At 39.1% G+C, this 16,467-nt stretch overlaps 1 protein-coding gene across 8 annotated transcripts in view; it reads left to right on the plus strand.

Annotated features, from left to right (window-relative positions):
- The window catches only part of ptprea (protein tyrosine phosphatase receptor type Ea), a 273,287-nt gene that overhangs the window by 78,826 nt on the left and 177,994 nt on the right, over positions 1-16,467 (plus strand). For 6 of the 8 annotated variants that reach the window (XM_072557608.1, XM_072557600.1, XM_072557603.1 and 3 more), the window contains exon 2: positions 7,476-7,796. The gene's annotated coding sequence lies outside the window, so the exon portion shown is untranslated. Of the gene's footprint in view, positions 1-6,788; positions 6,807-7,246; positions 7,265-7,475; positions 7,797-16,467 lie in introns of those variants that run through there. The other 2 variants (XM_072557606.1, XM_072557607.1) reach the window with 2 other exon arrangements.

The raw sequence follows: 16,467 nt of genomic DNA on the forward strand, positions 1-16,467 counted from the left end.
GATCTAAGGTTTGTTTAAGTGTTTAAAGTGCAGTGTGTATGTTAGAAGATAAAATTACAACTCAATACTGTCTCAGTCAAAGTGACGATACATGGTTTACTAGAATGTAGTTTGTGATGGCAGGTTCAGAGAGAACGTTGTTTCAGGCACACTATATTAATTAGTTGCGATGTTAACCATTTTCCTTCTGAGAAGAGGTGCTGAAGTATATTCAATATGACAGAAAGTGTATTGAACACAGAATGAATATTGCTTACTCGATGCAAATAATTACATATGGTACTAAAGTGCCTTTAAATCTTTTAACACTTGTAAACTGAACATGTACAAAAGCTTTTACAGTCTTTTTGTTTGTTTTCACTAATTTACCTTTAAATTCTACTTTCTCTTTCATTATCATTTTGTTGATCTTCCCTTTCTAAATTCTAAAAGCCTACTTTGCAGTCCTTGGGCTTACTTTTTTTTTGGTAACTTGATAAGCCTTGTCCTTTCATGGAAAATATTCTAACTTTTTTGAAGGGTGGTTAAGCTCATTTCCTGCTGGTTTCCCTAGTTTCAGATTGATTTGCATCACTTTCAAACAATGTAACATTTTCTCATATTATGGCCACTCTTCCCTCAAATCTCCTTTACAATGAGGTTATTAATTAGGCTTATTGTGTAAAGATCTCAAGTAGCTCATCTTTGAATGTCTTCCTTGGCATTCTAGTCATGATTTAGTGTGCCATGTATTAACTATCAGGGCAGGCTCTTCAAGGAGGACTGATTCCCTATCCCCACCTGCAAGAAAACATCAGTCAGCTACTTAAGGACTGACTAGCAAGCTTCTCTGTCCGTCATAAGGCTTAAAATGAAAGTTCCACCTCAAGATTGTTGCTGGAGCACAGGTTTAGAGCCTCAAACAGTGAGAAGGTAACTGCTTTCTTTTTGCATTTCGCAAGGAAAGGGGAACTGGTGTTGGGCAGGGGGTGTCCGAACCAAAGACAAATGCTAGCTTTCTGTGCCACTCCCTTATCTTAGAATCATAAAATCCCCTACAGTGTGGAAAGAGGCCATTCAGCCCACTGAGTCTGCACTGACCCTCTGGAAAGCATCCCACCCAGACCTCTGGCCAATCCACTTAATCTGCACATCTTTGGACTTGGGAGGAAGCACTTGAACCAGAGCACCCAGAGGAAACCCACGCAGAGATGGGGCGATAGGGAAATGTGCAAACTCCACACAGGCAGTCGCTAAGGCTGGAATTGAATACAGATCCCTGGCACTGTAAGGCAGCAGTACTAACCACTGAGAACCCATCTCCACTCTACGCTAAGCTGAGGCAAATGGAAACCTTAACCAACAATCCAGTAGGCAGTTTGACCAAACAAGCCACTTCTCATGCCTAGCAAGAAATCAGGTCATTGTGTCTGTTAATTAGCTATTTAAGAGTCTTGTTTAGTGGTGATTGAACAGATCATCCATGGATATTCTCACCCAGCAATTGATTGCTGAGATGGTGAGAAAGGAATGAGTGTAGCTTCAAGTAAAACTTACCTAATTAAGATCCTTTCTCATCACATTCCTAGCCACCTCCCAGGAAGTGAGAATCATGCCCACTCTTCTAGAAAATCATTCTGTGTACATTCCAGAAATTCATCCTCTGCAACTTTAGTGCTAAATACATTTGCCCATTCTATGTATCGTTTGTAGAGTCCATGATTGCTTTATTACCATGTTACATTCATATGAAGATATGGGTGTACTGTACCTTTAAGAAAGTTAAAAGTTAGTAGAACTACCTGACAGCACCAAGTGTTCTGAACAAGATATAATGTACTTTTTTTGTCTCCAAGCAACCAGTTACACTTGTAACTGGTTAACGAATTCAAATGCGGCCAATCGGGTTAAATTATACCCCCAAAAAAAACACCAATCCAGTTTGAATTTAGTATATTGACAATATTAAAAAACAATGACACAATCCAATGCTTTGGAGGTATAAGACCAGGAAAAATTGAACAGTTGAGAGAGAACTGCCAAGCCACCAGCATGTACAGACTGCCCGAAACACAGCTCTCTTAAAGGTACCTTTATCAGTCAATGACCTCTGAACCAGAAATCCCTCAGAGAAAAAAATTACAGAGGAAGATACAAAGGGAAGATTTGACAGCTGTTTGGTTTTGAATTCTGAGTTTTTGGTAAAACTTACTCAGAGGGGCTTTATTATAGAAGGGAAAATAGGTTAGAGGAAGGAGTTGTAAATCAGTGTTAGTTAATTATTCTCTGTTATATTTTAAGAAATAAAATTGGTATTTTTTACTTCAACTAGTTCTTGGCCTCTCGACTTCTCACAGATTACTGCATGGGATAAATCGTTTCTGTGTTGCAGGTTTAAATTAGTGAGGTGGGGGTGGTTTACTCTGTGACGTAACAACATGCACTCAGAGTACAAAGAGTCTTAGAGCTGTACAGCATGGAAACAGACCCTATGGTTCAACTCGTTCATGCCGACCGGACATCCTAACCTAATCTAGTCCAATTTTCCAGTATTTGACCCACATCCCTCGAAACCCCTCCTACTCACATACTCATCCAGAATGGTGCAATTGTTCCAACCTCTACTACTTCCTCTGGCAGTTCATTCTGAACACACACGACCCTCTGCTTGAAAAAGTTGCCTCTTAGGTCATCTTTAAATCTTTTCCCCTCTCGCCTTAAACCTACGCCCTCTAGGTTCAGACTCTGCTACTGTGAGGAAAATGCCTTGTTTATTTTTCCATATCCATGCCCCTCATACTTTAATAAGCTTCCATAAAGTCACCCCTCAGCCTCCAAAATTCCAGGGAAAATAGCCCCAGCCTAAACAGCCTCTCCCAATAGTTCACACCCTCCAATCCCAGCAACATCCTTGTAAATCCTTTCTGAACCCTTTAAAGTTTCACAATGTCCTTCCTATAGCAGGGAGACATTTAGCACAGTATTGCAAAAGTGGCCTAACCAATGTCAACATCACCTCCCAACTCCTATACTCAATGCTCTGACCAATAAAGGGAATTATATCATATGTTGTCTTCATGATCTTGTCTACCTGCATTCCAAGATCTCTTTGTTCAGCAACACTCCTTAAGATCTTACCATTAAGTGTATAAGTCCTACCCTGATTTGCCTTTCCAAAATGCAGCACCTCACATTTATCTAAATTAAACTCTATCTGCCACTCCTCAGCCCATCGGCCTATCTAGTCGAGGACCCATTGTACTCTGAGGTAACTTTCTTGACTGTCTACTGCACCACCCATTTTCATTTATCTTCAAGTTTACAAATCATATCTCCTATGTTCACATCCAAATCATTTATGCAAGTGACGACAAACAGTGGACCCAACACCAATCCTTGTGGCACACCACAGGTCGCCAGCCAGTCTGAAAAGTAGCCCTCCTCCACCACCCTCTGTCTTCTAACCTTTGAGCCAGTTCTGTATCGAGATGGCTAGTTCTACTTGTCCATGATATCTAATCTTGCTAACCAGTCTACAATGCGGAAGCTTGTTGAGAGCTTTACTGAAGTCCATATAGATCAGCTCTACTACTCTGCCCTCATCAATCCTCTTCGTTATTACTTCAAAAATCTCAACTAAGTCAGTGAAACATGATTTCCCATGCACAAAGCCATGTTGACTATCCTTAATCAGCCCTTGCCTTTCTAAATACATATTAGATGGGATCCTGAGGGACAGGATTTATAACTTTCCCAAGATTGATGTCAGGCTCACCAGTCTGTATTTCCCTGGATTTTCCTTACCACCTCTCTTAAATAGTGACACTACATTAGCCAACTTCTAGTCTTCTGGGACTTTGCCTGTGGATATCAATTATGCACTTACCTTGGGCAGGGGCAATCACTTTCCTAGCTTCCCATAGAGTTCTAGGGTGCACCTGATCAGATTCTGGGGATTTATCCACCTTTTTATGCATTTTCACATGTCCAACACCACCACCTCTATTGTATGGTTATTTTTCAAGATTTCACTATTTTATTTCCTCAGGTTCTCTAGCTTTCATATTCTTTCCCACAGTAAACACTGATGCAAAATACTCATTTTTGTACCCTTCCCATCTCCTGCCATTCCACACATAGACAGCCTTGTTGATCTTTAAGGGGCCATATTCTCGTATTCTCTCCCTAGTTACTTTAATGTCCTTCACATATTTGTAGAATCCCTAAGGTTTGTTTTCTTATTGCCATTGGTTGTTCTGACAATTGCCTAAAACTGGTATCCTCTTATTCTTGTTCTTAGCAGTTATGGCTTCTCCAGTCCAATCCTCTACCTGAATTTCCTTACTCTTACAGCCATTTTCATGAATCCTTTCTCTGTTTCCATTTTTTTCACTCCCTTCCTAAAGTGCAGTGCCCAAAATGGGATGTCCTGCTCCAGTTGAGACTGAATGCGTGCATATAAAGGTTCACTATAACTTCCTTGCTTTGAACTCTAAACCTTTGTTTATAGAGTGCTGGATCCTGTATTTTTAACTAACTGCTTTCTTGACCAGCCTTGCTACTTTCAATGATTTGTGTTCAATGATAACTTTTTAATTCAGGTTCATTTACCAAGAAACTGAACTGAGTAGAAGATTGTAATATAACTGGGGCAGCAGGTTCCCATTTTAAATGGATTTCTTTATTGTTGATATGGAGCAAACTTTACATAATTGTGTATCGTGAATGGATTTAATAGCTTGCTTTTTCGTGAATATTTATGCCTGGTCCTTTTAAAAAGTGTATGCTTTTTACTCTCCAGGGTATAGGGTATAATTAAGATGACAAATCTGTAAGCGGGGAGGCTCTTTATTTACAGTAACAGCATTTCCTCTCTGACATGAATTTTGATGAGTAACTGTCATGTTAGCAGTGTCTTTATCCCTTGGTTTCTTGGGTGATTCTTAGAATTATTGGTGTCAAGCCAGCTCTATTTGCTAGCCTTGAGCAATATTTAATTGCCAGTGTATTTTCGTCATGATGGAACAGCAGTGCTGTGTGAATGATATTTCCAATTCTCATTGCAAAGACCTGTTATTTATGTTGTGTTCCTTTCATGTCAACCAACATAGCCTTGAGCTACAGTAATTTAAAAACCATCCTTTCTCATTCTGGCTCAATCTGAATCAAATCCATCAACGCCTTTCTGTAGTTTAGAACATTTCGGAACAGGAATCAATCCAAAGTACTTTGTAATGGAGTTAATGCAGTCTAGATTTTGTGTATGCATTGTTAGCCCTTAGATTATATCCTGTTTCGTAATGTAGTAGCCCATGTCTTAAAACATTTGCTTGAAATGATTTTCTTCCACTTGACCACAATCTAAAATGATACTCCAGTGCAGTCTTGAAGGAATGCTGCATTCTTAAATAGACCATTTTTAACAACTGCACTGGAGCTGACTATCTGATGGTTATCACGTTGCTGTGCAAGTGACTTTGTTGTGTAAGGTAGCTACTGCATTTTCTACAGTTCAGAAGTACTTAATTGCTTTCAGAGCACTGTTGGAAGACCCAAGAATGTGGATGGAATCATACAAAGTCAAGATCTGTCCTTCAAAACTTTAGAGGCTTCTCTCACTGTATCCGCAATGCAGTGGCAGGAGGTGAGGGTGCAGACATGTGCTGCAAAAAGTAGAATCATTCCCTACATTGAATTTTGTTTCTTACCTTGATCATAACATTCTTTTAAAAAATGAACAATTTTTGGAATTGTTCCTGAATGTGAATCAATTAATTGGAAAGTGAAGATGTTTGGATGTTGGCTGAGGACAGGTGAGCTGTCTTGCATGACAGACTGCCAACACCCAGAACATTGTTCATGAATAAAGATTACTATTACCAAGAGATTGAGAGAGAGAAAAATAAAAGAAAAGCATACTTAATAAATTGCAGGGTGCTTTAAAACCAGGAATTGATGAAACACTTTATCACTCAAATCCACCTCAATTAAGCCATCTTGTGATGAATTTTAAAAATTGTTTTTATTAGGTTGGGATTTTATTGGATGTCACTCAAAAGGAGAACAAAGCAAGTCATATGACAAAAGCCAACCTGCTGCCACCCAATTACAATTCTGCTAAATTTTGAATATATTTCCATTATGTCAGATTTGTGTGGGAGAACTCACTTTGAAACAAATTCTCATGCAGCAAATGGAAATAAGCCGTGAGAATGTGTTTCGTGTTCTTTTTTAGGGTAAGGAGGGAGTAGTATTGTTTCATCTATTGCGTAGCAGAGCAATACTTTTGAAATATTATCTTGTTGATCAATATGTCTTTTATATTTTATGATGCCCTCTCCTATTAGGATAAGTATACTGTGGTATTTGTGAAATGTTATTTAATTTGATCCTTAACAGTTTGAAAATTATAAATTGAAGACAGATTGACCACTTTAGAGTCTTGTGGTCTGAATATGGATGATATACTCTCCTGTTGTATGTAAGCTAAGTGGTGAAAAACTGGCTTTGCAGCATGAACAAAGAACAGTAGTTGATGAAGTGAATGATGGTTTTAAATCACCACTTCTCTGAAATCTCATTACCACTGCAGAGAGGACCAAAATAACAGTCACTGTACTGCAGCATCACCATGGAAACTGGGAATATTTAGGTCTCAAATTGCCTATATTTCTGCCATTCCCTTGTTTGTTTTCAGCTGTTCAATGTTGATTGCTTTTTCTCTTGGTTGATTGGTTGCATGTTGTCTGAACTTGCATAAATTTACTAAAATTGATTACTCTTTATGGGCTGAATTTTGGAACATCCTGCTTGATAGAAGCATAGCGGTAGGGTTATGTATCATGGCCAGTGACTTACAGTTCTGTTGCCACCGAAGATATCATTGGTGCCAATTCAGAGGGTCCCCAGAGGCTACCTGAACCCACCAGTATCTTAATAATCTTAGGTTAATCTGGATTCTTAAACTTCACTGGAACCCTAAGGTTATTCCAGCAGTGAGCTGGGTGATGTGCTTGTACTGTCTAATATTGACTGATAGTTGTGCTGAACAGGAGTTCTTCCTACCACGGGTGCTGTAGAAACACCATTGCCATTATGGTTTCTCATCTGTCTCCAAATTAGAGACTCTGACAGCTTGGAGGCGAGGTGAACAAGTTGATATTGAGCAGCCTATAACCAGAAGGCTTCTATGAAGTGCTCCCTTTGTGCTTGCAGCCCCAATGGTATGAACAGATGAATCCTGCCATTGGGAAGGGCCATCCTGCCACTATCAGGCAATCAGCTGGTGTGTTCCACAAGTCACCACTTGAAGCCTACTTTTTGAGTGAAAATCTATTCTGGTGTTTCAGTGGGTGACTTTCATTAAGTGGGCGAATTCAGTATAATGACTTAGAGGAAGCTGTGGACAGCATTGATCTTAATGATGATTTATTTTCTTTCAGATTTCACACTGATCCAGTTGATTCTGACTTTTTTTAATTTTTGATCTTTTTCAGGTGGAATTCGGGATCAAGTAACTGGTTCCACTAATTTCAGAATCATTAACTGCTTTGGAGTCAGAAACAAAACGCTGGCTTTTCCGGTATTGAACTTGACCTGACGGGGAGCTGTATTGCTGATGCTACATTCTTCATAATGAAGGTGCCAACAGGAATACCTGCTTTGGTCTAACTACAGTCTATTCTCGCAAAGGATTGCTGAGAATGCGAAATGTGCCTTTTACAGTGGGAAAGAAAGATCTGAAAAGAAGATTTCTCTACAATGCATTTAAAAGAAACCTTTGTTTAAGTCTCATGATTTGAAACACACAGCGATTTGTAAGTAGTTTTAATTAATACCTCAATTATTTACTACTTTGGCGTACTGAGGAAATCATTTATTGAAACATGCTTTTTTATTGAAATGTGGAAATACGTTAGGAATATCACAGTGTATGATACTGAACATACTAAGAATGATGCTTGTTTTGCATAATTTAAAACTGTACTGTCCAGCAGAACCAAGGGCCTTTCAAAATTGTATTTGTTTAAAGCTACCTTATAAATGTTAGAAAACTGAGGGCATTACACGGTGTGAATTTTAATAGTTAAATGTAATGTGCAGCAAGACATAAATCATCCCTTGTTCGTGTGAAAATGGGAAGACAGAATCTGTTACTTTTATGAGATAACAGATGAAATGGTGAATTCAAGTGAGCATAATACGTTCATTCATCCTGCTGATTTGGCTCATGTCAAGGCTCTTTATTCAGGTCTCCCTACAATGGATTTAAAATACTTGCAGATGTTGTGAAGGGATCTGCTCTGCTAATCACAGGTATGGCAGTAGGATGTTATTTTTTATTAATGTTTTTAAATAATCATACTCTATAGGTCTAGTGTTAATTACTTATGAAGATTTAATGTTCAATTCTTTTTATCCTCCCCTTCACATTAGTTATGATTGGTATCAAGGTTTTGTCGGGGTAAATTTGATATGGGCAACAGTGAATTGGCAGTCTATTTTACTCACTAGCCTTTTTTCAGATCCATTGACTTTAATAGAACTGAAAATTGGGTGGGGTGGAATAGGAGCAGTGATTCACCATTATCCATTTCCATTACTCCCAGTGTTGAATTTGACTCTGGCTATTTTGCTGCTTTAGTTGAAAATAATGCTAAATTTTAGAGTCATTGAGTCATACAGCACAGAAACAGATCCTTCAGTCCAACTTGTCAGCACTCACCGGACACCCCAATCTGACCTAGTCCCACTTACTAGCATTTGGCCCATATCCCTCTAAATCCTTCCCATTCCTTTACTCTTAAAGATGCCTTTTAAATATTGTAATTGTGCCCACCTACACCACCTCTTCTGGCCGTTCATTCCATATACATGTCACCCTCTATGTGAAAAATGTACCCCTCAGGTCCTTCTCTTCAATCTTACCCTTCTCACCTTAAACCTTTGACCTCTAGTTTTGGACTCCCCTCCCTTAGGAAAAAGACCTTGGTCACTCACCCTATCCATGCCCCTCCAGCATTTTATAAACCACTAATGTTACCCTTCAGCCTCCGACGCTCCAGGGAAAATAGCCCAGGCCTATTCAGCCTCTCCCCATAATTCAAACCCTCCAACATCCTTGTAAATCTTTTTTTGTGCCCTTTCAAGTTTAGCAACATCCTTCCAATAGAAGAGTGACCAGAATTGTATGCCGTATTCTAAAGTGGCCTCACCAACGTCCTGTACACCCACAACATGATATCCCGACTCCTATAGTCAATGTTCTGACCAATAAAGGCAAACATATCAAATGCCACCTTCATCACACCTGTCTACCTGTGACTCCACTTTCAAGGAACTATGCACCTGCCCTCCTATGTCTGAGTTGGCACCACTCCCCAGGGCCTTACCACTAAGTCCTGCCCTGGCTTGCCTTACCAAAATGCAACACCTAACATTTATCTAAATTAAAGTCCATCTGTCACTCCTTTGCCCATCGACTGATCTGATTAAGGTCCCATTGTACTCTGAGATAATCTTCTTCACTGTCCAATACGCCACCTATCTTTGTTTGGATTCAAAAATAAATAACAATTTGTTATTTTCTACATGCATTTTTTATTGGCACAAGTATTTAGTTTTTATATTGTACTCAATAAAAGTTTCATTTTTCCCAGGAGGAAAGCAATTGTTGTGGTGACTTGCTAAAACGGATACTGGACAAATGCAATATTTCTCAGTGTACGTTTCTCAATTCATTGACATTTGCAGTTTACAGTATTTATATTATCAGGATTTTTGAGGCTTTGTCATTAAGAAAGGTACATTATATTTTCCCCGCCACCAATCATCTCACTAGGATTTGACTTTAAGAATTTGTTTTCTTATCTGCCCTACTTTAAACGGAATACAATTCTAAGTCCACGATGAAATTTGTATTGACTTCTTTTCTAAACTAACTGTTGTTGGTTTAAGCCTTTGTTGTCTTACTATCATGATATAACTTACTTTGAAACATTGTTTTAACTTGCCTTATATTTATCATATGATGTGCTTTTTTGGAAGCCCAAAGATTTCTTCTTTCCATATACTCGAGTAAAAGTTGATGTCATGCAAAATTCAACCCCTTATTTTTGGCCAAAAAAAATCTGAAATTTTCCACATTTTTTGTAAAGGTCATCCCTAATTCTTCACAGATAACAGGTCAACATTTGTGAGTTAAGGTACAGGTATACAATCCTTTTATCCGAAATTCTGAAATCCAAACAGCTCCAAAATACAAAATTTTTTTGTGGAGTGTGGAGCATCATTTTGGTGTGTGAATAGGTGACCTAACTCCACACCCATTTGAACCACGTCACTCAGATGTCATGTGGCAGCGAGGCCCAGCACTGGCAGGCATCAGTTGTGTCTTAGCACTCGTACTATTCACACGTGCGTCTGCTGTTAGGTATTTTTTTTTATTTCACTGTGACAATGTCATTTATTCCAAATCTGAAAAATTCTGGATTCCAAAAAAACAACCCCAAGATTTTCGAATAAAGGATTGTTTACTTGTTCAAAGTTTGGGAGAAGATTTGTAGCTCGGGTGCTCGTTGTTGTGGTTCTGTTCGCCGAGCTGGGAATTTGTCTTGCAAACGTTTCGTCCCCTGTCTATGTGACATCCTCAGTGCTTGGGAGCCTCCTGTGGCTTCACAGCTCGGCGAACAGAACCACAAATTTGTTTACTTGTATTATCCTGTACATAAATGTTATGATGAGGAAAATTTTTTTTGTGCTGTTGTATTTTGATGCACATTTCAGTTATTTGGCACGCAAGTTTAAGATGCATCAGGTCAGAGTCAGGTGACAACCTCCCTTTGTGTGCAGCTCAGCTGAACTCTGTTTCCCTTATTGCACAAAAGCTGCCTGCTGAACTAGAAGATAAGATATTACAGTTTCACCAGTTTTATAATCGGAAATCGGCAGAAAGAAGGCTACAAGTTATCATTCATTGGAAACATGGATGGAATGTCTATTACTCTCGACATGCTGGAGAGTTGAATTGACTCACTTTGGTTTCTGTTGTCTTTATTTGGTAATAACCGTAATTTGTCATTTTTTTTATTCACTTAGTCAATTGGGCTTCTGCTAATGATATGGTAGTTTGGACTGTAGCCTGAATTTCAACCCCTCAAAAGTTGTACCCATATAATAGTTGACCCCATAGGTTTAACCTTAAAAATAGTCTAAAAAGTTTGACTTTTACTTGAGTACATATGGTAACTCAACCTGTTGATGTCCAGAGTCAACCACATGGCTTTCTTCTTTTTGTTTAAAAATAAAAGCAACCTGCCTTGTGCAATAAACGTAATCCTTAAATTTCTTAAATGTTGTTGTGATGTGCCAGAGGTAAATTCTCCATTATTGCAAACAAGTTAAATTATTCATATGCATAAAGCGTCAAAGAAGTTGTGCAGAAGCAAATGTATTACCTCCTTTTTTGTTCTGGCTGCTTGTTTGGTAAAGAAGTCATTTGCTTGTGTGCAACCTCCCTTTTCCCATCCTTTTTTGCTCTAACACAGGGATCAAGGTATCATTCAGAGCAGCTGAGATGTTGTCTGTTCCTATCAATACAGAGAAAAATATTCTTTCTGCACTGCAAACGGCTTTAACACCACTACAGGTAGAAATATGGGGCCAAGACAGAATAACAGCGTTGAAATGTACTTGTCATTTATGCATTTGAGGTGATGCTTTTTAATGTTGTAAATGTCCCCGAAGCATTTGACAGAGTAAAAGATGGATAGAGAATAGGTAAGAAAATGACATAATTGAAGGGAGAACCTTTGAGACAATAGGTAGCAAATTGGAGTTTATCCAACTGGCTCATGCTTCTGCTTAAAAATTAGCATTTCTTTCCAAACTTTCAATGTATTCTTGTCCTGGTGTTCAGTGGTATATTTCATGTGATGCAAACTGGGGATTATTTTCTCCATTGTACATGAAGAAATTACAAATTGCTGGTTCTTCTGGAATTTAAGGAAAATCAAATACAAAGAAATTCTTGTTTCCTGTCGGTGAACCAATTTTATATCCATCTCCATAGACTGCCCCAATTAAGTGTTCTTTAATTTTACACATTATACACATACACATCACTATTATGTGGGACTTGTCATAAACTTTCTGAAAGTACAAATAAACACATTCACTGACTCCTCCGATCAACTCTCTGAATTGCATCCTCAAATTTCTTGTAGGTGGGTCAAGCATAATTTCCCCTTTGTATGGAGTGTAACTTGTATTGTTGAATTCCTATGTGGCTGGCATTAGGGGACCTTCCTCAGCACCAGCAAGTATTGAAAAGTTCCGATAAAATTCAAAGCTGATGAATCTCTCTCAATGTCCCAGTATACATTTGTAATCAGCAAAGATACCACCACTGGAAAACTTGTGTCTTCACTTTCAGAAGTGAACAGTTGATGAGAATGTAATAACTCCTATACTATATTAATGAAAAATGTTTTGCTTTTAATTGTTATATCACTTAAGAAATAAAGCTGGCAGCTATTTGTCATAGCTAGTAAGTCGAGATTTAAGTTTGTCAGTATAAAATAAAATCTAAGAAAATATTTTTACTCTTCAATGTACTTTATCTAATTGGCAGAGTTGCTTCATGGTTGCTTGGTTAAGATTACTGCAGCTAAATAAAAGCATGCAATAATCTTAGCCAGGCATTTACTCTTTCAAAATAAATGGCAATGTACTTGTGATAAATGGGGACAGAAGAATTTGATGAATATAGAAACGTGGAAGATCGGAGCAGCAGTTGACCATTTGACCCTGATCATGCTCCCTCATTCAGTATGATCGTGGCCAGTCTTTGGGCACAATAACCTATTCCCGCCCTCTCCTATATCCCTTGATCTCTTTTGCCACAAGAGTTGCACTAGCCTCCTTGAAAATGTACTATGTTTGCCTCATGCACTTTCTCTGGGAGTGAATTTCACAGGCTCACCACTTTTGGGGTGAAGAAATTTCTCCTGCTCTCAAGATTTATTATAAAATTGTTTCCCTACATCCTTAAACAATGACCTGTTGTTTGGGACTCCTCCACCATCAGGTCCACCCTTTCTGCATCTAACCTATCTCACCTCCGCTCCCCCCCCCCCCCCCCCCCCAAACCCCTGCTGAATTTTACAGGTTTCTATGAGACTCCCCCTCTGTCTTTTTAACTCCTGTGAATATAATCTTAACTGACTCAATCTCTCCTCATTGTCAGTCCTGCCATTCCAGGAATGAAGTTAGTAAACCATTACCCTACTTCTCCAATAGCAAGTGTATGCTTCTTTAGCTAAGGAGACCAAAACTGCATGCAATATTCCAGGTATGGCCTCACTAAAGCACTGTATAATTGTAAGAAGACATCCTTGGTCCTGTACTTTAATCCTTTCTCTATGATGGCTAACATGCATAGAATTCCTACAGTGTGGAGAGGCCATTCAGCCCATCGAGTTTACACTGACCCTCCAAAGAGCAACCCACCCAGACACCGAGCCTACCTATCCCCACAACCCCTCATTTATCATGGCTAATCCACCTAGTCTGCACATCCCTGGACACTGCAGGACAATTTAGCATGACAAGTCCACCTAACCAACACACCTTTGGACTGAGGGAAGAAACTGGAGCACCCAGTTGGAAACCAAAGCAGACATGGGGAGAATGTGCAAACTCCATGCATACAGTTTGTTTTCTTTACTGCCTGCTGCATCTACACACTTACGTTCAGTGACTGGTGCACAAGGACACCCAGATCTCAGTGAACATTCTCTTTTCTCCATTTGCACACTTCATGATAAGGTCCTGAGGAGTGTTGCTGAACAAAGACACCTTGGAGTGCAGATTCATACTTCCTTGAAAGTGGAGTCACAGGTAGACAGAATAGTGAAAAAAGGCATTTAGTATGCTTTCCTTTTATTCAACTGAGTACAGAAGTTGGGAGGTCATGTTGGGGTATTGGTTAGGCTACTTTTTGAATATTGCGTGCTCCTATCAGAAGGATATTGTGAAATTTTGAAAGGATTCTGAAAAGATTTAAAAGGGTATTGCCAGGGTTGGAGGATTTGAGCTACAGGGAAAGGCTGAATAGGCTGAGGTTGTTTTCCTAGAGCTTCGGAGGCTGAGGGGTGACTTTACAGAGATTTATAAAATCATGAGGGGCATGGATAAGGTCTTTTCCCTGGGGTGGGGAGGTCCAGAACTAGAAGACATATATTTAGGCGAAAGTGAAGATTGCAGATGCTGGAGATTAGAGTCAAGAATGTGGTGCTGGAAAAGCACAGCAAGTCTGGCAGCATCCGAGGAGCAGGAAAATTGATGTTTTGGGCAAAAGCCCTTCATCAGGAATATGTTTAGAGTGAAAGGGGGAAAATTTTAAGAGACCTAAGGGGCAACTTTTTCACGCAGAGAGTGGTGCGTGTAGGAAATGAGACTAGAGGAGGCTGGTACAATTACAGCATTTAAAAGACATCTGGATGCGTATACAAATAGGAAAGGTTTAGAGGGATATGGGCCAAATGCTGACAAATGGGACTAGATTAGGTTAGGATATCTGGTTGGCGTGGACGAGTTAGACCGAAGAGTCTGTTTCCTTGCTGTATATCTCTGTGACTCTAAATAATAATCTGCCTTCCTATTTTTGCTACCAAAGTAGATAATCTCACATTTATCCATGTGACACTGCATTTACTATGTATGTGCCAACCCACTTAGCCTGTCCAAATCGCACTAAACATCTCTGCATCCTTCTTACAGCTCACCCTTTCACCAGGCTTTGTCATTTGCAAATTTTGAGTCATTACATTTAGTTCCCTCTTTTATTTTATTAACACATTTTTTAAAAAGAAATTCATTCATGGGATGTGGGTGTTGCTGATTGGAGCAGCATTTATTGCCCATCCCTAATGGCCCAGAGGGCAGTTAAGAGCCAACCACGTTGCTGTGGGTCTGGAGTCACCTGTAGGCCAGACCTGGTAAGGATGGTAGTTTCCTTCTCTAAAGTACATTAGTGAATAAGATGGCATTTTCTTACAATCGACAATAGTTTCATGGTCATCATTAGATTCTTAATTCCAAAATGTTTGCTTTTGAATTCAAACTCCACCATCTGCCATAGCAGGATTTGAACCCAGCTCCCCAGAACATTACCTGGGTCTCTGGATTAACAGTCGAACAACAATACTATGAGGCCATCGCCTCCCCTGAGAATAGCTGGGGTCTTGGTCCCAATCCCTGTGGTACCCAACTAGTCACTGCCTGCCATTCAGGAAAAAAATATATTTTTCCTACTCCTTGTTTTTCTGTCTGCTGACGTATTCAGATGGATTCAAAATTAATGATTCCCAATCCTATGAGCTTTAATTTTATACATTAATCTCTTATGTGGGAGTTTGTCAAAAGCTTTGTGAAAGTTTGCTTCCCCAATCAAATTGGAGTTCAATCCTCAAAGAATTCCAGTAGATATATCAAGCATAACTTCCTATGCTGACTGTGTCTGATCCTGACACTGTTTTCAAAGTGCTCTGCTGTGAAGTCCTTGGTCATGAGGATGTTGCCAGAATCCATTATCAATGTCAGACTCACTGTCACTAATTCCCTGTTCTCTCTCCCTTCCTTTTTAAACAGTGGGGTTACATTCGCTACCTTCCAATCTTTAGAAACTGTTCCAGAGTTTGAAGATTCTTCAAAGATGACTACCAGTACTTTCACTGTTTCTAGGGCCACTTCTTTAAGTACTCTGTGATGTAGATTATCAGGCTGTGGGGATTTATCAGTCTTCAGTCCCATCTTTTTCTTCTGTTTTAATACAGATATGCTTCAGTTCCTTTTGCTCATTTATCCTCGTATTCCTCCTCACTTCTGGTATTTTAATTCAGGTACTCTTTGTAAAGATAGAAGCAAAGTATGAATTTAGTTTGTCAGCTATTTCTTTATTCCCTAACATTAAACTCCCCCTTTTCTGACTGTAAGGGACTTGCATTAGTTTTTCCCTTCACGTACCTATCGAAAAAACTGAATGTAGAAGTTATGTTCCCACAAGCTTAGCTAAAGGATAAAAGTTTCAAAAAACTGTGGATGCTGGAAATGTCAATTAAGAACAAAAACCAAACCGCTTCGGCAGCAACTATAGGGAGAGAAACACATAACTTTTTGGGTAGATGACTTTTTACCAGTAAGGACTGTTAACACATTGTCAATGCTCCATTGTGAATTATATGTTGAATCAGTCAGAATTCATCAGTGTACAGAATTTGTAATATGTTGGTTTGAGTTCAAAAACACTCCGATCTCCGGGGTATTTCAACAACATACATGAACATTTTCTCTGAATGCTTTCCAAATACTTTGAGTTTAAGGGTATCACTGCAAATGTTAATCATTTCTATGAACCCAATCCTGATGTATTTGGGTATAACAGCTATACATGTATAGCATGCTTTTAATGCAACAAAATAACCCAAG

This window comes from Chiloscyllium punctatum, chromosome 38 (assembly GCF_047496795.1).
Source record: "Chiloscyllium punctatum isolate Juve2018m chromosome 38, sChiPun1.3, whole genome shotgun sequence".
NCBI classification, from domain to species: domain Eukaryota; kingdom Metazoa; phylum Chordata; class Chondrichthyes; order Orectolobiformes; family Hemiscylliidae; genus Chiloscyllium; species Chiloscyllium punctatum.